This window comes from Cydia strobilella, chromosome 5 (genome assembly GCF_947568885.1).
Source record: "Cydia strobilella chromosome 5, ilCydStro3.1, whole genome shotgun sequence".
Taxonomy (NCBI): Eukaryota; Metazoa; Arthropoda; class Insecta; order Lepidoptera; family Tortricidae; genus Cydia; species Cydia strobilella.
Genome location: NC_086045.1, coordinates 18438889 through 18465063, shown reverse-complemented (window position 1 = coordinate 18465063; position 26175 = coordinate 18438889). Strand labels below are relative to the sequence as shown.

The 26175-nt window shown below is 38.3% G+C and overlaps 1 long non-coding RNA gene across 1 annotated transcript; it reads right to left on the bottom strand.

Moving 5' to 3' along the window:
* Positions 1–847: 847 nt before the first annotated feature.
* On the bottom strand, positions 848–25775 carry LOC134741479 (uncharacterized). Its single transcript, XR_010127884.1, has 2 exons — positions 25430–25775; positions 848–929 (listed from the first exon to the last, which is right to left on the bottom strand). It is a non-coding gene; the product is annotated as an uncharacterized LOC134741479 (long non-coding RNA).
* Between the last annotated feature and the right edge of the window lie 400 nt (positions 25776–26175).

The window sequence follows — 26175 nt, the reverse complement described above, 5'->3', positions numbered from 1 at the left end:
CTTAAAAAAAACAAAACAAAATATTTAATAAAATAATTTGATTTGTTCCCAAAAGTGTTAACTTAGAAGTTTGAATTTTTCACAGCTTCGAGAAACCGTAGACCTGAGTATATGGTTTAAACTTCAACTCGATACCTCCACGCGTTCCCAAGATAAAGGGTATTGACAGACAGACCGACAGACGGACGGACGGACTGACAACAAAGTGATCCTATATCAGGTTTAGGAATCTTTATTTCTCAAGAAGATATAACAAAACTTCACTTAAATGAGAAAGATTTACATAAAAAAAAGTTATTAATAAATTATGCATGCATAAATTAACATGTTGGCTTATAGTATAGGTTTTTTAAAAGAAAGAATGGCAACGCGCATGCGACACCTCTGGAGTTTCAGGCGCCCACAAAATACAGCAGCCAATTACTAACAGGGGGGTCGCAAGTTGGCGTGTTATTATCCTAAGGAAAATAATATTTTATATTAATAGAGTGTTGCAAATAAGGATACCACATTTTTCTTTTGATTGACAAAACAAGATAAGAGTATTTCTTAAAGTAGTGCCGATATATGTATTGTTTTTATTTCAAAATGTCTGTGCCATGGGGCTTCGTGAGCTGTACAGCTCACAGAGCCATTCCATCAGTAGGTAAGAGTAACAGCACTAACAGGCCAACCCTTACCTTTCGGAATATGGTGTCGTGCTTGGCATCTCCGTCGGACACATCGTGTTCCCTGACAGTGGAGGGCGGGACCCAGCGGCGCCTGTTCAGGGGGACGGGCGTCCTCCCCGAGGCTCGCAGCACGGGCCCCGGCTGCCGCGCGCTGTCCGTCTTGTCGGCGTTGAGTCCGCGCGCTCCGCCGCCGCACCCCTCGCTCTGCCGCTCCGGTCCGCTGCGTACGGCTATTACCACCACGCCTCCGCGAACTGCCTGGAAGGGAAAACTACTTTTGATGTTTGCACCAATATCGCGCCAGCTGTCAACCTATACACAACTGGACTGGAGTGTCATATACAGTACTAATAGCAAAAAGGAAAGAGAATGAACTAATGAGTATGAATGAGAATAAAATTAAAGGATTCAACTAATAGGGCGGCAAATCAGGATTTAGGTTACTTTCCGTTTACGTCAACTCGAATATATCTACTCACAAAGCCCTTTCATTTGACACCCCACATGGTATCTTTAAATGAAAAAACTAATTTTCTTTACACCGCCGACTTTATGACGTCACAGATAATACTCCCACCATTTTCGCGCTTGTCATCTCATATATGTATCTGTGTTCAGGATATCATACTGAATGGATTGATACCAAATATACCCATATCCGAGAGGACATGAGCGAAAATCGATTTCTAGAAGACTTCTAGACAAAATACCGACTCACTTAGGTACGTAAGACAGTCCCATAATCGAAGTATTCTAAGTTATGTAGGGCATGTTAGGGCATTACGACTTATAAAGTAAACTTTAGGTCTTCTTTTTTGTTATTCGCTTCTATTAGGTAAGCATATAGATTAGCCCACTGCAGATTAACCTATTGAAGCAATAAAACAATCTACTTATGTATATTTTAATTCATATTTTCGTCCAGCTAAGTCATCACGAGTTTAATCATCAACTGAAAAAAGTGTTTAATGCTGCCAATTGTAAAACATTAAAGTACCGCAGAGTTATCAGAAATATTATTGTAAAAAGATTTGTTGCTTTATTCAAACTAGTAATTTTCATATAGAAATAGCAGAAAACAATTAAGCGTACCTATTCACGCCGAAAAAAAAATTCGACAAAAACGTTAAATTTTTAACAACTAGAACTGTCTACAACATTACTATACAGTACACGTAAACTACAATAAAATTATGTTCTTATACTTAATTAAAATGTTCAAAAGACTTCTTTTCTCAATTCTCAATCAACCGCTGGCCAATATGCTTTGTGATCAAATGCTTATAGAATAATTTCTAGATATCATAATAATAATATTATTGTATCGATTGATGTATTTTATTAATAAGTTTTGTTTTTCTTAGCTCAGTATATTAAGAGTATTGAATTGTGGATATTTAATAAGTAGGTATTCACATTTTCAAATTAGTATTAGTTGAATACGTTGTAAAATTTTAGTGCTAACCACCAATTATGTGTTAACTTGTTGCTATTGGTGGGAACCTATAATTGGCTTTTTGTTATTTACTTATATAACTATTGTATCATTGATAGCTGTTGGTTCTCCGAAAATAAATAAATAAATAAGATTAAGCTTTTAAGCATGACGCAGCAAGCAAACACTAGTGTTTATTTTGCAAGTGCAAGTATTTACCATTTTAGTTATCAATGTTCCACATTATGTACAATAATTAAAATAAACAATAAAAACAAACACGCAACTGTATTCTGAATCACTTGTCCTTTGAAACTTCCCAAAATGTAGTGATTAAATAGAGCTGATTAACCTTTTGGACGCCAATGGCCGATAATAAGCACCGTAGGTTCAACGCCAAACACCGATTATTAGGTCATAGACCACAGAGCAAAATAGACCCACGTGAATATGCATAAAGTTCAATTTCAGTTTTGACACTTCGGTGACTTTGCGTCAGGACAGGCCTCCTTCACTCGCTCAAAGCCACGCGCTATATGCCTACCGCTCGGCGTATCGTCGACGATATAATCGACAGAGGGCCGCCGAACGCCCGCCTGAGCGCTCGCACCACACGTTTCCCGCGCTTACGCTTCGAAATGCCGAAACCACGTAATTATTGTGCAGTAGATGGGTGTAAAAGTCAAAAAACAAAAGAAAATTTGTCGTTTTTTTAGGGTTCCTTACCCAAAGGGTAAAAACGGCACCCTATTACCAAAGATAGATATAACTCCGTAATAGATGGATACAGTCTAAGGAAAAAACGTGCCTCGAAAATCAAGAAAATTTGATTCTCGTTCAGAGGGCGCTACTAGTTTTGGCCTACAGTCGTATAGATGGCGTTGACGGTTTCGTTTGTTGTTATTTAACAATTTTAACGCATATCAGTGAAAGAACATGGGTCAAAATAATAAAAATAATTAATGCAAATAAAAAAGATCATTTATCTATATTTAAATACATTCTATCGTATTTTTATAAATCTTCATTTTTAGTTTTAAAGTGTGTCGACAGATGGCAGTGAATTTACTGGGGTTACAAAATTTACTATGACAATACCGCTCTAGTATAAGTTACTCTATGCTATTACTAAGACTCCGCTGCCGCTGTCCGTCTGTCACCAGGCTGTATCTCATGAACCGTGATAGCTAGACAGTTGAAATTTTCACAGATGATGTATTTCTGTTGCCGCTATAACAACAAATACTAAAAAGTACGGAACCCTCGGTGGGCGAGTCCGACTCGCACTTGGCCGGTTTTTTCATTTCCGAGAGACGAAGAAAGGTGAGTAGTATTTTAAATCTATTTTTATGAATTTTGTCACTATTTATTTCTTTGAACATAAGTAGATAAATCGTAAATTAAGGAGTTTTTTGAGTCAGGTATTATGAGTGTTGTTTTTAAATATTTGATTGACTAATATAAAATATGGTTGATTCGCAACATTCGTTTTATTACAATAATAACATAAGTAACAGTACAACCCTAGCGCATTCTTACGATGACGCGTTGGCACGTGGCTCGCACGGCGAGCAAGGCAGTCTCGACTCTTTGTGCGCATACTTATGGTACATTTCTTCTCGTCCTGAGCAGCAGGTATTATTATTAAGATTTTGTAGGCTATTATAGAGTAGGTATTTTCGCTTTTGTATGGGAATGATGTATCTGTTACGTAGTAACTATTTTTTAATCTGTGGTCAGGATGACATCTTTTGTGTTTGACACGGCGTCGAAAAGGTTAATAGGCTTTGAGTAAACTAACACTGCTAAAATCATAACCATAGAAATATGTTCCCTTTAAGTAAAATGAGCTAACTTAAGGTTTTAAGGTACTTTCCCACCTGCCGGGCTAGCACATGATTGGCGTGAGAGTATCTCGCCGCGACATAGACTACCCGTCCCCCTTTAATTCATACAGTTAGTAAAAGACGGGTAGTCCATCTCGCGGCGAGATACTGTCGCGTCAATCATGTGCTCGGCCTAGGGCCCATTAAATTTTTTTTCCACACTGTATATATTTAGCTAAAGAAGAGACACGATCCAGATATATTTTCGTACATCGACCCGCCTGTTGCTATCTCTATTGCACGCGCATAACTATACCTATCGCTGTCCCGACCATGATGCCGCTTGTCAATGTCACTGTGCGAGTTTGACGGTCTCTTCTTTACTTTCAGTCACAGAACTGGATGACAAAGAACAACTGTCAAGCTTAAAAAATGCGACCAAAAATGAAATGCAAGGGTGTGCGTAAATTGTCTATGTGAGATCAAAACTAGTGATGTCATGTTACAACATATTAACCTTTTGGACGCCAATGACCGATATATACGCACCGTAGTTGCAACGCCAAAGACCGATTAATCGGTCATAAACCACAGAGCAACATAGACCTACATGCATATGCAGTAAAGTTCAATTTCAGTTTTAACACTTGGGTGACGTGGCGTCTGAATGACTGCTTATGTGTTTGACACGGCGTCGAAAAGGTTAATAATCTGCCGGTGTTTGACTGCTTCATCAACATTTTTTGTCGTTATTTTATCTAAATAAAAATTATGTATTACAATGTCGTTATTTTATCTAAATAAAAATTATGTATTATTGGACTATATTAGCGCCTTTTATATCGTTAAATTTCCTTTAGAGCGGACGGAAATAAGTAAATAACGAAACTACATACTGACAACATACTGTAATACACCTATGTTACCATGAAACTATCTTATTCGATGCTGACTATACGACGCGCGATGGGTCCTTCATTACTTCTTAGGAAATGAATGAAGCACCGTAGTTCTTTACCGCTAAACACGTGCATCTTTAAAAAAAGTACAACAATCGTTATTTTCGAGTGTGAATACATCAAGAAAATTTGATTCTCGTTCAGAGGGCGCTACTAGCTTTAGCCTACTGTCGTATAGATGGCGTTGACGGTTTTGTTTGTTATTTAACAATTTTAACGCATATCAGTGAAAGAACATGGGTCAAAATCATTAAAAAAATTAATGCAAATAAAAAAAATCATTTATCCATATTTAAATACATTTTATCGTATTTTTATAAATCTTCATTTTTAGTTTTAAAGTGTGTCGACCGATGGCAGTGAATTTACTGGGGTTACAAAATTTACTATGACAGTACCGCACCGCTCTAATATAAGTTACTCTTTGGCAAAGATAGATATAACTCCGTAATAGATGGATACAGTCTAAGGAAAAAACGTGCCTCGAAAATCAAGAAAATTTGATTCTCGGTCAGAGGGCGCTACTAGCTTTGGCCTGCTGTCGTATAGATGGCGTTGACGGTTTCGTTTGTTATTTAACAATTTTAACGCATATCAGTGAAAGAACATGGGTCAAAATCATAAAAATAATTAATGCAAATAAAAAAAATCCTTTATCCATATTTAAATACATTTTATCGTATTTTATAAATCTTCATTTTTAGTTTTAAAGTGTGTCGACAGATGGCAGTGAATTTACTGGGGTTACAAAATTTACTATGACAGTACCGCACCGCTCTAATATAAGTTACTCTATGGTGAATATAATATTTCTTGCGAGGAAATAATTTTATATCGATATATCGACTAGTCATATGATCATTTTGTTAAGCCTTAGCGTAAAGTAACAATTTAGGTTTTTACACAAAATAATCTTGAATATTGACTTAAATGATAAAATATTAACAAATTAAGGAAGAAAAACTTATAATTGACCGTGTCAGCCGGGCTTTCAACACTATTTATGCTATTAATTTAGAAAAATATTCTTTGGAAAATTTCGCCCGGATTATCATAATAATCATAATTCCTTGTAAAATTAGTAATTGCTTGTATTATTTGGCCCTGTTACACTGCATTCCAGCATTTCCAGCACAGAACATTACACCATCTTGACTGCAATACTTTTTTAGCAGATTTCTTCCCGATTGATTAATATTTTTCAAATTCAAATTGACGGTGATTTGCTCTTACCCGACAGCGGTCCTGCCGACCTGTAACTCAAAAATGGTTACGTTTTCTCATTTGTAGTGTTAGCCATTTATATTTAATTTTATTAGTAGCTCGATTGATTTCCGAATTACTAATTTGGAAGGTATTGATATTTTTATATAAGAGGTAGTTTGACATTTGTGTTGATTATTACGTTGTTGGATTTTGTAAAGTGAAGTTGGTGGAATAAAACTGTGATTTGTATAAATTTGAGTGTTATAATTCCAAGATATCAGTAGTGTGACTCTTTCGCACTCATGGGATGTTCATATACATGATGGCTTCCCTTTCCTACACTTTATGCGTAAGCATAAAAATTAAAGGTCTGCTTTCACTCGACATCGCCTTTCAGTGCAAACAATGTCATACATTGTCGAGAGATAACTACATCTAAGAACTACACGTGTCGCTCGTCGCCTACATGTCATTAGGATTCAATGTATTTCCTTTGTGTTGGATACCTACTGGAATGCCCGCTCCACCTGATCAGTGGACCGACGACCCCTGCCGGTCGATAAATAACGCAATACACACACTTTACGTAAAGCTTAAACACACACTAAATATAACGCCGTAACGTCATGCTGGATGATAGTTTTGGCACTGAACACTAAACTGAGTTTAATTCTTTAGACGTCTATAACTTGGCATTAACCAAACGCAAAACCTTTCGCTCGCGACTCCGGCGCTACACTCGATTGCGTCCTAGTGTGCAGAAACAAGCGTCGGACCTGCCCAATCAGAATACGTTTCCAGTTCACTAATCGTCCAGAGTATACACACTCCGATTCGTAATAACTATACTTTATTTGTATCTCTTTCTCTCGAGGCCAGGCTTACACTGGTTCGCGTGTCGAGATGCGGACGATGCGGTCGGTAAGTGTTGTGAATGAGCCCTGATCGGCGCGATTACCGTTCGCAAACTAGTTTAGGGTCGGCGCATGTATCGAGCAGCGGCCGGGAGCAGACGGGCGGCGGGAGCAGGTGAGACGCGGTCGACGCCCGCGCCGGCCCAGCTGACGCCCGTCGTCTAGCCCTAGTACTCCGCGACCTGCTGCATTTTCAAAATCATAATTGGCCGGTGTCGCCACGCAGATGGATTTGGAAGCGCGCGGGCGCGGCCGACGTGCGGCGGGGTCGGCGCCCGCGGGGACCTTGACGCGGCCGCCGCAAGGTCGCCGCCTCCGTCGGCCGTCATGGCTCGCCGAAATGATTCTTTACGAGGCCCGCTCGCCGTAGAGTATTGACATATCGGTGCAAAAGCGGTGTCGGCGACTCCACGGAGCATCCCCAGAGGGTCAGGTCCCGGGCGGAGCCGCCGGGCGCGCCGCTGCGGGCAGGGCATCGACCCCGCCGCACACAGATATTCGTTAATCGCTCGTCGCCCAGTCGCGACTGCTTTTTTTATTCAATGCTATACTAGCGTTTGCCGATTTTATAACGATTTTCGCGACAAAAAAAAACAATTCAACTGGTAAAGTCTAGTTTATATAGAATTGGCACATAATTTGTTGTATATTTATTTTATTTTTTTCATGACGGGAAAAAAATTGACAATTACAGTTCAATCACCAACCTTCAAAGTATTCATGGTGAAAATATTATTTTGCTAGATTTATGCTCGACCATGGAAATTGAGAAAAAGAGATTGATCGTGCACAAATACCGTGCAAATACCTCACAAATTCTTATCGGTCAGGGACGAAGACATTATTTTTCTCAGTTGTTACCACCAAATTTTAATGTATTGATACTAACAAAAATACATAAATATAGAGTGGGTAATTTTTTTATCGACAGACGATTCAGTAAACTGTTCTACAAGTGAACAAACATTTTTATAGGTATAAGTAAGTTTATCCGTACAAGTATGAAATAATGTTCCTATAATTGGCTTCCTGTATCTACTATATTTTTTATGTTAATGTCACAGCTCACAGCTGTGCAATGTGAATTTTTTCAATTGACATCGGTTCAAACCCTGGTAACACAGCAGGGTACCTTGTACTGAATTTATACGGGTACAGAATGCATTTTCTTCTTGGGTGTACGAAATAACCTAAACATAAATAAACATATAAAACGGACTGATCTCTGCCTCTTCCGCTCGACTCGAACGATCGAAACAATCAAATAGGTTTCTGTTTTTAGCCGTGATGACTGTAGGGATACGTGCAAGCAACCACGGCACGGCGGGACAATGGGCGGAATGCGAGGGCAATCGCCCTTCACCACTCTCCCTATCGGCTCGGGAGTCTCGGGACACCCGCTAGACGCCTCTCCGTCAAGTCTAGCCTAATTTTGTTGCCACCATTGATCTTCTTTCATCTAATTGACTTTGCACTTAATCAATGTCAAAACATCGTGACTAATGAAATTACATCTCCGGTTTATAAAATCATCCGGAAAACGTCCAGAGAAACATTTCTGACAAAGATTTGTTAGAAAAAGGAATAAGTTTATTTTATTTTATTAACATAATTGCCAAACGGACCCAGTGTTCTTAAATTCCTCCTAATAAGTATTATAAATGTGATTGTAACATTTGTAACTCTGTTTGTCTCTCTGTCTATCTGTTCACACTTAAACCGCTTTAGATTTTGTTATGGAGATAGTTTGAGGCCCAATAAAGGTCACAGGATAAGTTTTTATCAATCATCATCTACGCAGATTAAGTCGCGGGCAGAAGCTAGTAATCACTGGTCTGTGCTAGTAATACATAAATATAACATGTATTCAATTTTACACAAGTCGACCTACTCCCGCAGTAATCTCAATGGCTCTTTAAACTAGGAACAATAGAAAACCAACGACAAAACAATCCCTAACATGATCTACACAAACCTAAATCAAACAATACAGTCCCCGGTGCGGTGCAGTGCAGGTAATTTTGAACCTGTCATCCGCATCCGCATAGCTTCGTTCTGGCGTGTAATAATTCCAGGTAGCAATCGATCGCCGTACAATTGTTTCTATACTTTCTAGTGATTGATACATATTCGTCCGAATTCATGCAGAGACCTTTTTGTGACGCACTAAATAATGACACACTACTCATTATATTTATTCAAAATTATTATGTATGTTAGTAACTTAGCTTTGAAACGCGTTGAGGTATCAGGCATAATCATTAGAACTACAGGTCGATTACGAACAGTTCCACGTCGCATGGCACTTGCAGCAAAGAACCCGCGTGTCATCGGTCCGACTTATTATGATAACAATGGGGTGTCCCAGAAGAAAAGGGACCCTATTGTCGATGGCGCTTAAGCCGCACAGCGTCGCGCGGCATTGTATTTATATAGGAGCATCGTAAATAATGGCGTAAGCGCCATCGACAATAAGGTCCCTTTTTATAGAAAATACCACATTTATTTTCAAAATATGTAATTTAGGATAAACATTAAAAGTAATGATTTTGGTTGAAAGTAGTCACAAAGTATATCAAATTATTAGATACCGAAATGCTCCTACGACAACTTAATTTTTTTTTTCTTAGATTGTACGGCTGTTCAGGATTTTGCAGCCACTCCTTTGGCCATACAAAGGATTTCGTAAAAAAATTGGCTTTTGGTATAATTTTTAATGTTCCGTGCAAAACTTTGTTTTGACAAACGGAACACTTATGGGATCACTTCGGTCTTGCAAATCAGTTAAATGCGTTTTTCTCAGACCGTTTGAGGTAGATACCTAAAATTTGAAACAGTTATAGCAATTACAACCACTAATATCGTAAATAAGTCCAAACCGCTTATTTCTTATTTTAGGGGGAAACTTAGGGGGTTGAGAGGGGTAACCAATTTTTTTTTATTTGTAAGAAACGTGTGGGGTACCATTAGAAAGCTTGCAAAAAATTGGAGTCTATGGACTGATTTTGACTTCATTTTAGACTGCAGTAGTTTGGATAAAAAATGCATTTTAAATTGCAAGTTTTCATACAAAAAGATTCGCCTCTGTCCTGGGAATTTTCGGAAAAACTATAGCTAAAGGGGCCCACTGACTATCAGTCCGCCGGACGATATCGGCCTGTCAGTTAGAACAAAAATTTGACAGTTCCGAACAACTGACAGGCCGATATCGTCCGGCGGACTGATAGTCAGTGGGCCCCTTAACAGACAGCTAACCAGACAATAACCAACTAAAACGAGCATGAAGACGCGGGGAAAATTATCAAAATAACCTTACCTATATACTAGTTTTTTGACTGCAGCCTGATCTTAGGTTACTTAGGGAATCAGTACTTGGTAATCCTGTACTTTACAATGGTTGACCTTAAAAAAACAACCTTATTCGCATAGAAATAAGTTCAAATTTGGAACGGGATTTTTTACATATTTAAGTAATTTAGTAAATTTGTTCGTGGAATCTATGCACATAGAGTTACTAAACCGTAAATAGCTAGATAAATTAATTTAATATTTATTTAATAGTGTTGATGAATTAATTTCTAATTTTGACTATGACTGACAGTTCACTATCTGATTGGTCAAATTACTGTCAAGTAAACCTGGATAAGGGTTATGTGATGGACAGATAGGAACCTTATACATATTACAAATGAATGGCCATTTATACAATAGGGTACACCACAGTTTCATGGCAATAATGTATGTGCTACTATAAAAGGCGTTTTACCTAGTTAAAACGAATTTTATGTATAACACCCCAGTGAAAACCCATTTTCACGAGTAAAACTAGTTTTCTTAAACGCATTTTCACTAGTTGTAACTCGGATTTTTCAAAACTGGCAAAAAAAAATTCGCGATTTAGTTCCATAGTAAAAGTTGCTCAGTATAGTTCCAAAACCTCCCTTACTTACTTTTTCAAACTTATTTTATAGCCACCGTGTATAAATACAAAACGGCGAAGAATTCAAACGCGCGTACAAAATGTTGTAAGGAATCTGTGCTGCATGGAATGGTGTAATTATAACTACCCCGTTGGAGTAAACAGCCATTCCGTAACACAACACCACAAAACAATAACAATAATTTATTTGTATTTACTAACAGTATTGATTGCTTCAAGCAATTGCTTGCTTGCATTTGTTTGATATAATTTATAATTTTAAATTGGGGCTAAAATCAGTATAATAATTGGTCACAGTCACAGTGCCTCTGGGTCGTAGCCGAGCGGTGTATTTGGTGTAGTTTCATAAAGTCGCCCGAGACCTCATCCCCTTTTTCTCGATAATTTTCCGCTCAATAATGTATTTTAATTTGAATCACGATTCGAATGATTAAACCGTGTAGCCTTAGCACAGGAGCGCCACAACAGTATCTCGTGCGCGAGATGGACAAGCTGCCCCTCTCTAATACAGTTAGAATAAGACGGGTAGTCTATCTCGCGCGCGAGGCTTGCGCTCCTGTGCTAAGCCTACAGTTCGTTTCATTCACTTGCGACAAATGAAGGCTAAGGGTAAAGCGACCAATAAACAGACAAGTTATAAATAGAACAAACAGGAGAGAAGTGTGTATGTTTATCTAATTGACAATAAACGAATTGAATAGTTAAGGCCAAGTTCATGTCGTAAGCGGCGTATGGCGTCAGCACGTCTTATACCTACGCGGCGTCTGAATGTTTAGTATGAAGATGTAGGTACTGAATGTCTAAACGAATACAAAGACGAACGACGAACGAATGTCTAGTATAAAGATGTATTGGAACGGTCACTAACTGCGTCCTTTGAACGCTGTACCATGGCTGTACCTACTCGACACACAACGTCTTTATTAGATGTTTTCGAACATTGCAGCGTAAACGTACACGTTCGATCGAACGTCAGTCGGAGCATATTGAAAAAATAAGAGTAATACAAAGCGGATTTTTGAGGCGGCATGCCGTACTATATGCTGTACTATAGCCATGACGCCCATGACCAATAAGTATGTTATATTGGTAAGTTATGACTGGGGTCCAGAAGCCGATTTGGTCAGCTGTCGCTGCATGCTTCGTATGGCGTAGGAACCAATGCCCGTCTAATCAGTGTACTAGTGAAAACATTCGTGAATGTCGTCAGCTGAGCTAACATACATAACATAAATAATTAGACGAACCGGTATGTCTGACCTCTCTAAACATATAGCAGTTACGGATACATATCTCAAGTTACAATAGATGAGTAACTAAGTAAAAAAAAAATAGAAGCTGAGAGTCGCAGCGACAGATGAAAGAAAAACTTGTCACTGAAGAAAACTTTTCTCGTTGCAAGATTTCACATGGAACTCTCTTTGGTAAAACATCTAGGTCAATAACCAGGTACTTCTTTATCAAAAGCTAGCTACGCCCGCGTGGGAATTGGTCTGTCTATTGGCCATTTGCCCTCCCTCCCCGAAGGGGTGGATTTCCAAAAATGACGAGGCTTTATTAAGGCGGTTCCCTGAGCCAGAAGGCGAAAAAACTCCTTATATGATCATGTTTTTCTAAGAGGCGTTGATATTCGTAGACGTGGAAAAAATATATGTAATTCTTGACTATATTATCTTTAACAACATAGCTTCCGATACACGAATTATGACACTTCGCTCGATACAATTAATTCCCAAAGTAACCTCTAACTCGGACTTTTAATCCTACTTTACTCGGTTATTTATTATGTGATACTTTAAACAAAAAAAGAAGAAAAAACAATCTTAACATAAATAGTAATTTCATAGCTTTAGAATTTCGATGTTGTAAGGTAACGTTTTTAAAATAAAAACCGACAAAATTCGAACAAAATTGACACTTGGCGCGTATGTTCTTTCCCGTTCTTTCTTGCGAAATGTGACAAAGACAGCGGAAAACCGATGGAACGGCCTTAAGCTTCTATACAGCCAATTTCAAAAAATTCACGGTTTAGACTTACTTGTAAAAACAAGTGAGTGAACTAAAAAGTCACTCGCGCGACATGTTTCGGAGAGCCTAGGTCTCGTTCTCAAGCACTAACAGTGCGAGCAGCGTTCACGATTCACGACGGCCATGCATGTATCACGCGTACTGCACTTTGTATACGTGTGGGATCTATAGGTTCGATACAATACTTCGACACAGTATTTCATAAATTTGCCACTTAAAAATACACATTTTAATCAAAGCAGGAAAATATAAGTGAAATGAAACAGTTTCTGCTCGTAAATTAACAAGCTTGTGCTAATGTAAAATAAATACACCTAACATTACTTCGTGCAAAAGACAGCATTGAAGCAAGATTTGCGCATTGCTTGATTGTGTTAAAATATATTGTCATCTAGGTGCAAATAAAACGACTAGGTACCATTTGGCGTTCCAATTCCAACCTACAAGGGAAACAAGGCATTATTGGGATCAGTCCGGTTTCCTCACGATATTTTCCTTCCCCGAAACGTATCAAATGATATATCGTATAGTACATAAGTTTCCAAAACCTCATTGGTATACGACGAGCCGGGTTAAAAAAAAAAATTGTTTGAATTTGAACTCGCGACCTCCGGATTGAAAGTCGCACGCTTTTACCGCTAACTAACCTAAAGGTAACATTCGGATCACAGCAGTCGCGACCCGGCATCCGCGACCGTGGTCGCGGCGCACCGCTTTGTTGTGCAGTGCGGCCGGGGGGCGTGGCTTGCGCGCGACCTCGGCAGCGCCGCCGAGCCGCTCCGGGAGCAGTCTGGCAGCGCTGCCCGTGTCCGCTCGAAATGGCGAAGGCGACGTTTACCGATGACAATGACGAGTTTTAAGTACTTAGAGTTAATTGCTTAAAATCCACCGCTTTACGATTCTCGACTCAAAACCTACAAGGATAATGTTGTTCGAAAGAGTAGGTAAGAGCTACATTATTTCAGCATCCTCTTCTTCTCCTTCTTCGTCCACTAGCAATCTCTTCACGAGTTCCCGCTTTCGTTTGCCAAAAATGTATGCCCACGTTTTGGCGTGTTCAAGCTTTACATACAATGCTATAAATAAACTATGTTACCTCAGGGATTGCACTAGAGATGGGTAGGGGTGAGTAAATACTGAGTATTTACTCGGTATTTACTCAAAGCATACAGTAAATACTCGTATTTACTCATTTTGGTGAGTAAAAACGATTATTAACAAAATCTCAATATTTTGGTGAGATTTAAGTACTAAATTGGTTTTTATTTAATTGTGTTAACGTGTATTCATGATATGCATGTTATAAGAAGCTTATTACGCTTAGTTTTTGGCAAAAAGGTGATTATCAGTGAGAGGTCATTTGAGATTTAGCGGATATAGACGTGAAAAGTATAGTTAACAATTTTGTTTTAAATAAGAAGGTACTTAATTAGTAATTACTTTCAGTTACTTAATTACTTGCGTTCTAGATAAGTGCATGTTGCAAGCTGATTCACATATTATACAGTTTTTTACCAGTTGTTTAATTAAAATAAAACTGCGACGAAAATACTTTACAATATTATAGCTCTTACCAGATAGCGCGGCGATTGTTACATAGTATGTATAGTAGTTCTTACGGCTAACTCTTTGTCTATTGTAAGTAAAACCGCACGTGCTACTACCTGCAAAAAGGTTCGGTCATTGGCATATAATTCTAATAGGGTATTTGACTACTAGTCAAATCAGTTTCTTTTTTCGAACTGTCAAAACGATTTTGCTACTATGGAATTTATATGAAACACTAACATGTGACGTCACAATCAAACTACCTACTCTTTATAGTTTTATACGGGCTTTAAAATAGAAATTTTGTCTAAAAATAACTGCTGTTTACGTTTCTCTATTAATCTTCTGGTGCTTTATTTCATGCATGGTGTAAAATAATTAATTTTAAATACAGTCAAATACGCTATTGGCTTATCAATATTCGGGAATCTAAAATATTAAACACGAACTTTCATTGGGCATATAATAATATAATTTGGCTGTGTATTAATATTTTAGCGCCAATTATTTATATGAGCCTCAAATATATAGCCGTTTTCTTTTTAAAATGTGGTCTTCTCCTCCTCCTTGCATCGGTTTCCTCATCACTGAGGATCGTGGTCACTTCTAGGTAACTTCTAGCTTCTCTTGGACAATTTGCCGCCACTTCTTTCTGTCTTTCGCCGAGTGTAGGGCACCGTGGAGCGTTACATCAAGGGCTGAGCGAATTTAATCTGTCCACCGCATTGGGCTCCTGCGTCTCGGCTTATCGCCTTCGATTTTACCAGTGATTACCAGCTTTTCCAGGTTATCACTGTCTTTCCTGGCAATGTGGCCAAAATTCATAAAAATACAACCCATATTGATTAATTGAAGGCTCCGTTTTTATTGCCAATTTATTAATTTTGGTACCCATGGCCAAAATGGTTACTGAGTGGGACCCACGGAACACCATAGACGGTGCAGGCCGGGGTTCAGGCAGACCGAAAAGGAGATGGCGGGACGAATTGGACGCATTCTACCCCAAATGGTGGGAAAATGCCAATGACAGGGCCGAATGACAAAACGAGGGGAGACCTTTGCCCAGCAGTGGGACACCAAAGTAGGCTAATAAAAAAGTACCCGTTTCTATTTTTTTAAACTACCCAAATTCGATTAATTAGTTGACCGGTTAAATACGTGCCAATAACAATGGAAAACTATTAATTACGCCCCACGTTTAGGGGGAGGGAGGGGGTCTAGAAAATGTGACATGTTGTGACACGGGGAGAGGTGTTACAAACTTTGTGACGTCACTTTAACTTCACTTGTAGTCGAAAATTGTTTTGATTGTTTGATTCGCGATACAACTAAATAAGCTAGTTTTTGAAACGATATATCGTATCGGTTTCGTGTCATAAAATTTCTAATATTCCTATTATTTAAAATATTTTTATTAACATAACTATAATTTGTTCAATTTGCTAATTTCGTTAAAAACAAAATTGTCAAATATGAGAAGTCACACGAGGGGGAACGGGATTGCCAAATGTGAAATCACTAAATTCGTGTGATGTAATTTATGGATGACCCCCTAGCTAGGCCAACGCTCAAAAACCAGTGTAAGTGCGCTCTCCGATATATATACATTTTATAAAAAGAAAAAAAAAGAAAAAAGAAAAAGTAGGGGTCGTGTCTTATCAAAAAGTCAAAGAGCTGGCGCGGGATAGGGAAAGCTGGAAGATACTCCACCGACAAGAGAATAACTCTTAAGTTAATGATGATGATGATATCGGATAACGCGCCTTTGTTATGCATCTCGTTGACATATTTTAGACTGGAACTGTAGCGTTTACTCGCCGAAACTCAGTACCCGTAGAGGGAACCCACACAGCCTCGCAATTTTTCCGTAGTTCATTTTGAATCTTATTGCAAGTTCCATAGAAATTGTAATTCAATAACCGGTTAAATTGACCGAACCGTTTTTTATTGAGTTGGTAGCACGTGCGGTTTTACTTACAATAGACAATGAGTTAGCTGCAAGGGCCAGCTTGAAAATTAACGACTATACATAGTATAGCCGTATAGTATACGCGGTCAAAGTTAGCGATTCTTTTTTTTTTGCAGGTAGTAGCACGTGCGGTTTTACTTACAATAGACAAAGAGTTAACCGAAAGGGTCAGACTGAAAACTAACGACTATAATAAAATCATATTTTAACCACACTAAATACATAGTTACGGTATACGGCAAATACAGGTATTTTAGGTAAATATTTGGTGGGTTTTTACTAACCCATCTAATTGCGGTCAACTACTGCTTAGAAAGCGTCGTTTCACGCTGGGTTCAACTCTCCCATTAAAATAAGTGACTGAGGACTGGAATAGAATCCACAGGTCCGCCTTTTGGAATCCTGAATCCCCGTACACGCCAAATTACGTGTTTACGCGGCACTTACGTCCTTTTATGAAGAGTTTTTTAATGAAAACTCAAAAATGACCCGACCGATCATGTTTAAAGTATTTTTTTCTCAAAGTGTTTTCGAGGGTCTATTTTCCTGATATTTTTTCATATTTTATTAAACTTTGTTCCAAAAGTTATAGAGGGATGAACAATATTTTGGCCTTTGGAAACGGTTTTTTCCCAAAAGTATTAAATTTATCAAAAAAAGTGCATATTAACATTGAAGTTATTTTTAAAGACCAATTTAATGATGGGCCACATGTTGGTGGTTTCAGATTTTTTTATTGTGACACTTAGTTACATGTATGGAACGTCCCTCTTAAAATATATTTTTTACTAATTGGGCTACTAAATCCAGTACAAAATACACCTTTATTTCAGATTTCTATACCCTGTCAGCACTGTCAGCACTCTAAATAGTTTATACCCACCAAATTGGGTATAAACGAGTAAATACGGGTAAATTGAGTAAATACTGAGTATTTACTCGGTATTTACTCTTGAGTATTTACTCACTACCCATCTCTAGATTGCACTCAAATTGAAGCGAAAAAAACTGCTTTTCAAACTGCTGCACTCACAAAATTATGTCGAGACAGAAGCCATATTTAACAAAATTTTGTTTCAATATTGTGTCTAGATTTAGCCTTAGTTTGTAGTTAGGCTAGTACTCACCGTAAGTAGTTTCTTACTAAATGATATTTTTTAATTGTAACAGCTCTGATATTTAAATTTTAATTGGTTCCCCGCGATACCCCTGGTATGTCTGTAACCTTTAGCTGAAATAAATTATTTTTATTCTTATTCTTATCCTAAGAGTGGAGAGCGTATTGATTAGGTTACGTTACGCAGGTTAAACCCGCGCAGGAAGAAGCCTGTTAACCTGGGCGAAAATAGCGATGGCGAGTACAAAATGAATATGGCAAGTTATTGGAAAATGATTAATCCATTCAATGCCGATGACGCAGAGCTGTACACTCTATGCCAAAACAAGCGCTTTCAAACAAACATCTTGAGGCAAGTTAAGTAAGCAAGTCGATGAAATGCCAACGCGACAACGGTTAAGAGCCCGTCAACGTGCTCACAAGCGCCACTGCAAAATAATTGTGATTATTTAAATTTAACGATAGATATAAAAAAAAACCGGCCAAGTGTCGGGCTCGCGCACCGAGGGTTCCGTACTTTTTAGTATTTGTTGTTATAGCGGCAACAGAAATACATCATCTGTGAAAATTTCCACTGTCTAGCTATCACGGTTCTTGAGATACAGCCTGGTGACAGACAGACAGACGGACAGCGGAGTCTTAGTAATAGGGTCTCGTTTTTACCCTTTGGGTACGGAACCCTAAAAAGGGGGCCGCTATGTACTATATTTTGTATTTAAGTACCTTTTGAGTACATCAAACTAGTTTTTATGTTGCTGGATTCGTCGATTCAAGGCCAAATATTAAAAAAATACATAATTACAAACATCTCTTTATAAATAATGAACCTAAAAATTAAGTTAATAACACACTAACTGTATATTAAGAATGTAATTATGCTTACTGGTAAAAACCACTATGTCCATATTCTAAGTTCTCGTTAAGTGAAATGTAAAATTTCTTACGAGAAAAATTAAATTCTTTAATCCGAAATAGTTCGAGTCCCGGGGAAGGACATAGAACAATAGTTTTGATCACGGAAATCATCCAACGCAGACGAAGGCGCAAGCAGAAACAAGTTTTATTAAAATGTTATTAGTCAGAAACTTCTTGAATTTCGAGTAATTTACTCGTGTTAAAGTTGTATGTGTAAAACACAGGGGTGTGCTGCAGGGCGCCCACCCCCCCGCGACCCAGTTGGCGGGGCCGCGCGCTCGATGGAGGGCTACCATTGACCCACATCCACAGCCCCGCCGCACCGCGGCGCAGCCTCTGCACCGCTGCACAGCTACACATGATTCATACTAGATTATTTGCTACAATTAGGTACCTATTTAAACGTGTGAGGATGATACTGACTGCACCTTGGCAGTTATCTAATTTTTATTTTACCGCCGACTCGAATTTAGTGCGGGCGATTTGTGCGATGTTTCATTTGCCAAAACATTTGATTGAATGTTTGTTTAACAGTCGGATTTTCAAAGGGGTCAGTTTTTAAACCAATGGCTTCTACAGGATGTCTTATGTTAGAAAACACACTTTTATCGCGTTTGGTCAAAATAGAATTTGGCGAATGAAACATCAAACAAATTTTTTTGGAGGTGTCGATCGGATACCGTGTGCGATGTGTCGAGACTAGTCGAGAGTAGATTTATTATTTATTTATTTATTATTATTATTTATTTAATAAAATACAGAGTATTCCTACAATAATCATAGCCCCGCAAAACTCAACAAAGAGTTTGACTGTGGGGTCATCAGTCTCTAGTTACATATGTACTTAACTTAATTTTATAGTAGTGCAATTACTACAAAATATTGAGGTAGTGTATTTTTAATATAGATTTAAATTTAGACTTATAATGTGTCTATATATCACATGATTCAGGCTAATACTATAAATACAAAAGTAACTGTTATCTATGTCGCTAAAACTGCTAAGTAAGTACATATTGTAGATTTTTATAGGTGATCCAGAAAACTCGATGCTGACTTATTTTATATGTACCTAGTATTAATATTTACAAGTAAAGAAGAACAGCGGATTTAGCGCGTTTTGCATCTGTTTGCAGAATCACTACATATTATAAAACAAAGTCGCTTTCCGCTGTCTGTCCGTCCGTCTGTCCCTATGTATGCTTAGATCTTTAAAACTACGCAACGGATTTTGATGCGGTTTTTTTAATAGATAGAGTGAATCAAGAGGAAGGTTTATATGTATATGTAAATTAGTTGAACTACCCGTGCGAAGCCGGGGCGGGTTCTGTATAAGCCTTTGACCAATTTTTGTTGGAAGTTTTCACTGAAGTACAACAATTTAAGATATATTTTTTTTACTTTCATCTGCCATCGGCTTTCTTAGCCATAATCAGATTGTATGTACTATAAAAAAAAATTCCCAGGTGGTGGTCCATTAACCACCATTCCTTTTATGTGGGTTATTCTCACTGGTCTAGTTCCAAGATCTGCCACCTCTTGAGTCTTGTGATGTTATTGGTGTTGTTTAGTAGGTCTCTGGCGAGTTCATTCTCATGATTTGCTAGTCTTTCTTTGTATTTCTTTGAGAAGCTATTTACTTCCTCTTTGATTGTTGGTATATGTAGGTAGTCATGTATTTCCGTATTTCGGGCAAACCAGGGTGCGCAGGATATTGTTCTGAGAACAATATTCTGGAATCTTTGAAGGATCTCAAGGTTAGAATTGCTGGCTGATCCCCAGAGTTGTATACCATACGTCCATATAGGTTTTATAATGCATTTGTATACCAAAAGTTTGTTGCTTAGTGTCAGAGGGGACGGTCTTCCTATTAGCCATAGTAAGCGCTTATATTGTATGTTGGCTTCATTTTTCTTTGCTTTAATGTGATTGGCCCATGTGAGCCTCCTATCTAGGTGGAGAGTGGAGACCTAGGTATTTAACACAGCATTCACTGGGTAGTGTCTCTCCTCCGGAGTTACAGGCGGGCAGTCTCCTTTTCGTAAGGTAAATGTTATTTGGAGTGACTTTGATGTACTAGCCTTGATTCTCCATTTTTCGAGCCACTGGTCGATTTTTTGCAGCTGTATTTGCAGTTTTTGTGATGCTACAACGGGATCTTTGTCAGTGGCAAGGCACGCTGTGTCGTCAGCATATGTTGCTGTAACTACGTCTTTTGTACATGGAAGGTCTGCGGTGCAAATTGAGTACAACACTGGGCCAAGAACAGAGCCCTGGGGAACTGAGGCCTTGATGTCATAGAGCAGAGTATTCATCAATTTTAGATATGACTTAAGACATTTAAGTACACCGCATCGCATCATCTCTGCCCGTTCGCGAAGCACTCGGGCACTACTGGACCGGTTTTGGTGTGGTTTGCTAATGCGACGTTTATTTGTTTAATATTCTCAATTTATTTATTAAAATAAATAAATAATAATATTCTCAATAGTCTTTAGTATATAACACTGACATATATGTATAGACAAGCTGTCGAGAACAAATTGTGTCCGCGAGGTGTCCCCCCATTTTTTGCGTTTGACGTCTGTCACTAAGCTAAAGAATAAGCGCAGCTAGCCAGTAGAAATGAAGTGCATGCACTTCATGAGGTGCAGAAACATTTTCTTCGAGAGGCCGCTCTAGTGTATATTACCTCAATGGTATATAAGACAAATTTCATGTCTGTGTATTGTGCGCAAGATGGTTAGACTAAAAATACATATGCCTTAATTAGGAGAGGAGTTAGACAACTTCATTCCAAAGTCCAAAAGAGAGGTATGGGCACTGTGAATGACATCTCGCTTTGTGTGGTAGGGCACAGGACAGCGGATGTCATTCCAGATCTAGAGCAGAGCCCAACTGGGGAGGTACCTCCACCTTACAGAAAACCGCAGCCAAATAACACTAGACCCTACTAATAGTGTTGTGTTCCTGCCGGTGAGTAAGGTTGCCAGAGCTCGAGGGAGAGGAGTGTTAGGGTCGGCAACGCGCATGTAACTCCTCTGGAGTAGCAGGCGTACATAGGCTACGGAGACTGCTTAACATCAGGCGGGCCGTATGCTTGTTTGCCACCGACGTAGTATAAAAAAAAAAGTAAAGTTACGTCAGGGGGGTGTCACTTCGCAGTTTAGGTACATTTGGCCTGCGCGCCTCCCGGGCAGGCGTAAGGCAATGGGCTGTCACTCGACTCGCGCAAAATTTAAAATACATATAATGCCTTCGAAACCTAAATCTATAGATATTGTTCTGTTTACGGATGTCTGAATAAACGGACGAACAAGGAAGCAGAAATTTTTTTTTTTTAATTCCGGACTATATTGACCGACATATTTTCAAAGGAATAAGTACTTGTGTGGCATACCTACTTCCGTGAGAATCAGACATACTATCTCCGGATTAAAAAAAATATGTTTACAGAATCAACGTTTGTAATTCCTACATATTTATCTTAACAATAATAAATCAGTAGGTAATAGGTACAAAAACTTGTCAAGTGACAACCCCGTGCCGACACTCGCAGCTCGGTCATAAAACTGCGGCGTGCAAAGAAGATTGACGGTTCGTGCGCGGTTATAAGTTTCAATTTTGCTTGCAGGCGGCGAGTATAGGTATAATTTTATACCTAAATCGGACTTTTGTGAAGGAGTGAATTTTCTGTACGGTAGTACTATTAGTTATTCTGTGGTTACGTCTTTCATAAGAGAGAGCAAATCAGGAAGTTGTAATAAGTCCCAGTCCTAAGCACTGCTAAGCTCTAACTAGTACACCTGTGTACTGTCTTTACGTCGCTTAGTCGCGACTGTCACGAGGTAACCTCACAAAGGCATTAACATAATATGTATGATCAGGAAATGTTTGACTAATGTAGGCAACATACAGTACACAATACCTACTCTACTTGTCATTTAGCAAAATGAAACATTTGCACAAAATGAACATCAAGTGCTAATACAACTAGCTAACGAAATTTGTATTCGTTTTAAGTCCAGTTGATTATATTTGTATATCTAGAGCACTCTCAGGCCATTAGGGAAGATCCATATCGAAAAGCTAGATTTCAGGACGCGGGCTGGCCAGCCGCCGCCGTCGTCTAGAACAGGATCATTGAATTCACATTTTGATCAAGTCGCTCAAGCGACGCGAGCGGTACGTTGAAGTTCGAACGACTTATCAAAATGTATGGACTTGAACCTATTCTGGATGACAGCGGCGGCGGCGAGCGGCAACGCTCGCACCGCTGCTCACCGCCCGTCGCGTGCATCCAATCCGCGGCCTTATGATGGATAAACTTGGCCTACAAACACATTTGTGGCTAAGACTTGGCCTAGTAAGCAGATTCTACTTATTAAAGGATTGTTTTAAATTTATGTGATGAATACAATTATAATTAACCCTTATATAAGTTTTAATTTGGCATGCATCTGGTAACAACTTTTACACAAACACTTGGTGCAGGTTTAAGATGTTACTTTTTTGTGAACAGATAATTTCCAACCGCTTGATAAAGTTAATTAATAACCCTTTAAATTTACCAAAAATCAAAGGTTCATCGTTAAAACCTTGGTGGGATTCAGTAGCCCGCTTCATTATAGATTCCAACAAAAAATGCAAAATGGTGATCTCACTATGTGCCCAACCCAGGCCTACTTGCTTTTCACCCATAAAAAAAAATTGATTTAAAATTCATAAAATGGGTGCCCTGTAATGTAAATAATGGGTAGCTTACCCATTTTACCTCAGACAGGGCACTTTAGGTTGGTTCAGAATATGGACTTATTAATTTAGGTTTAGTGGCAAACCCTATTATCAATGTAGCAATTCATTGAAAATTTGGGTCAGCAAAACTATCTACCATAGGGAACCCTAACTTCTCCGTTGTTGCCCAACTTTGCCTAAGTAGAATATTAAAACGACAATTTTACCAAGAAATATATATCCATTGAATTCACAATGAATAAAAGCCGCATAAAAATAGTTTAAAGAAATACTAAAACAACCTTACTTCACCACCCGTCCCCTAGTTATTTTTATTATGAAAATTATAATAAAACTCAATAAGAGTCCCCGGCAAGCTCGGTTCTCCATAACAACGTAGTTATGCTCTCATGTTAAAACGACTAGATAGATTGCTCTATAACTTTGTACTTACAATAGGATAAGGTATATCTAGGTCTGTAATTAGTTTATGTAGCTTCAGACACCATAGTAAAAAAAATACAGCGAATTCAAGTTTTTTGTACAAAACTTATTTTTGATCTATTTCGTTTGTTTTAATACAGCTCATGTCATTGTATGTGCAGTTTCATTACAATTTAAAGTTGTCCATGACACAATTTACAGCGGAATTATGATGTACTGCTAGTTAAGGCAAACTTATGTATGTACTTGAATTTAGGGTATGTAGTTTTGCCGTCCCTTATAAACTGCTACTTTCCGAACCACTACACAGGTCAACAAACTCCAAAACCATATGTATAATAGTGTGATGTATGTGGTTTTAAAAATATTATAATATTAAATTTATTCACATAGTGAAGCTTGTCAGAAGTGTAACATCTGCGAGGCCAGTGGCCTATCCCACAAAACTTTACAAGTGTACAATTTGACAAAATTGTCAAATTGTAAAAAAAAAATGTACCAATAATTCCAAATATGTATTTGTTACAAGTTTGCAGTGTACACATATGTCACTTTTGTGAAAGAGTATCACAAAGAACAAAGGTATGTTACAACAGCTACATAATTGTAGGATTGTAGATTTGTGAATATACAAGCGATAAATTGTAATGTTACACCTACAAATATGTAACAATTTATTTAGCTCCTTTGATGTTGAAAGTAGTTTCTGAAGGTAGTTTCACTTTATACGCAATACGCAAGAATTACATTTATTATAATTATATAGTCTATTAATCTAGCTACAAGCATTAATTACCTACTTCCCTACATACCAACTGGCATTACAATGGACTTGCAAGCTAAACTGACCATTTTAGACCTCATAAACAAACAAAAACATTATTTTTGGTAAATTTTGTGATAAATTAACACACACTGTGAAAATAAACAAATGGAAGGAGAATGCAAAATTTAAATGATTTGGGAATAATGGAGAAAGTTTGGAAATACTTAAGGGATACTATGTCGCAAAATTGGAAAAGGCGTACGAAATGGTAAGTATCTACCTACCTTTTTTTACCGGATTTTCAATTTGAGTGCATGCATTTTTTTCTTATCCAGTATTTCGTATCCAATTTTAAGTTTTGTGGGATAGGCCACAGGCATCAGCTGGCCATGCAAATGCTTGATTATAGTAATATTCCGAGCATTAGTCTCACGGAATGTCACCAGACAAGGCTCACCAAAAGGTAAAATTAGGAATACCTAGTGTACAACTACGTATTCCGTTAAATTCATTAGGTCGTTAGGAAATCAGGAAACATTACAAATAGGTGTCAAGGAAGTTCGCGATTAGCACAAAGAATAACGGCGTATACAATACGAGGAACTCCCGCGACCAATCATGGGAGCCGCCACCGTCGGCCGTCGACGCCGAGCGCTCACTTCCTCTACGGGCCCAACGAGGTTAGAATGCATACAGCACTCCCTCAGGGCTTCTTTTCTTCTCCACAACACACAGACCCTCATCTTTGCCTACAACATGTATTTATCCAAATTCTAGAATAATATACGGAACTCGCGAAATGGCATACAAAGGTGACGCATCGACACGATCCGATCGAATGATCACGGTGGATCCGGCCATCCCTCTTCACATTACTCGCCAGGATTTCATTGCATAGTGTTGCTTGATCCTTGGGGACACTACATACACAATAATAAATGAAATTCACAAACTTACGAGGCGTTGAAAGTCAATTGTAGAAAGCACACGCACCGCAACGCGACAAGCGAGTTCTGCTTCACGCACACTACTGAAATGTGAAATATTTGACACCTACACATAGACAAAAGCTTGACTTCGTCTAACAATGCTCCAGTCAAGTAACTTATAATGAGATTAAATCTGTCGCCCACTGTTTCGTATTGAGACTATGTGAAATAAAAATATAACAAGATTTATAAAATTTTCACAAACACGTAATTGAATTTATCTGGCAATTTTGTATTAAACAAGTACAATATATCCGGTCGAAAACTATCAAAAGCGGCCTCTGCAGCCTAGCAATGACAACTGGAAACTGGATTGTTATCGTTTTAAATACAAGAAGACTATCGACTAAGGTATGAATATATTCAGCCACTTCGTTCAGAAACGTGTAGTTCGACTAAGCTATAGTTGGTCAAGCAAATCTTGTCAGTAAATAAGAACAAAAAAAACCGGCCAAGTGCGAGTCGGACTCGCGCACGAAGGGTGCCGTACGCAAAAAACGCCAAAATAAGGTTTATGTTTATGAAATTAAATGTTATTTTTTATATTTGAGTTGATTGAATGAAAGGTAAATTGCGGTTTACGATTTATGACGTATTAAAAAAACTACTTACTATAGTTTGTCAAAGGACTGTCACATTTCAGACGTAGACAGAGCATAGACAGAGAGAGTCATACCGTCTTTGTCTTACACTAGTACTAGCGCCCGAAAGAAA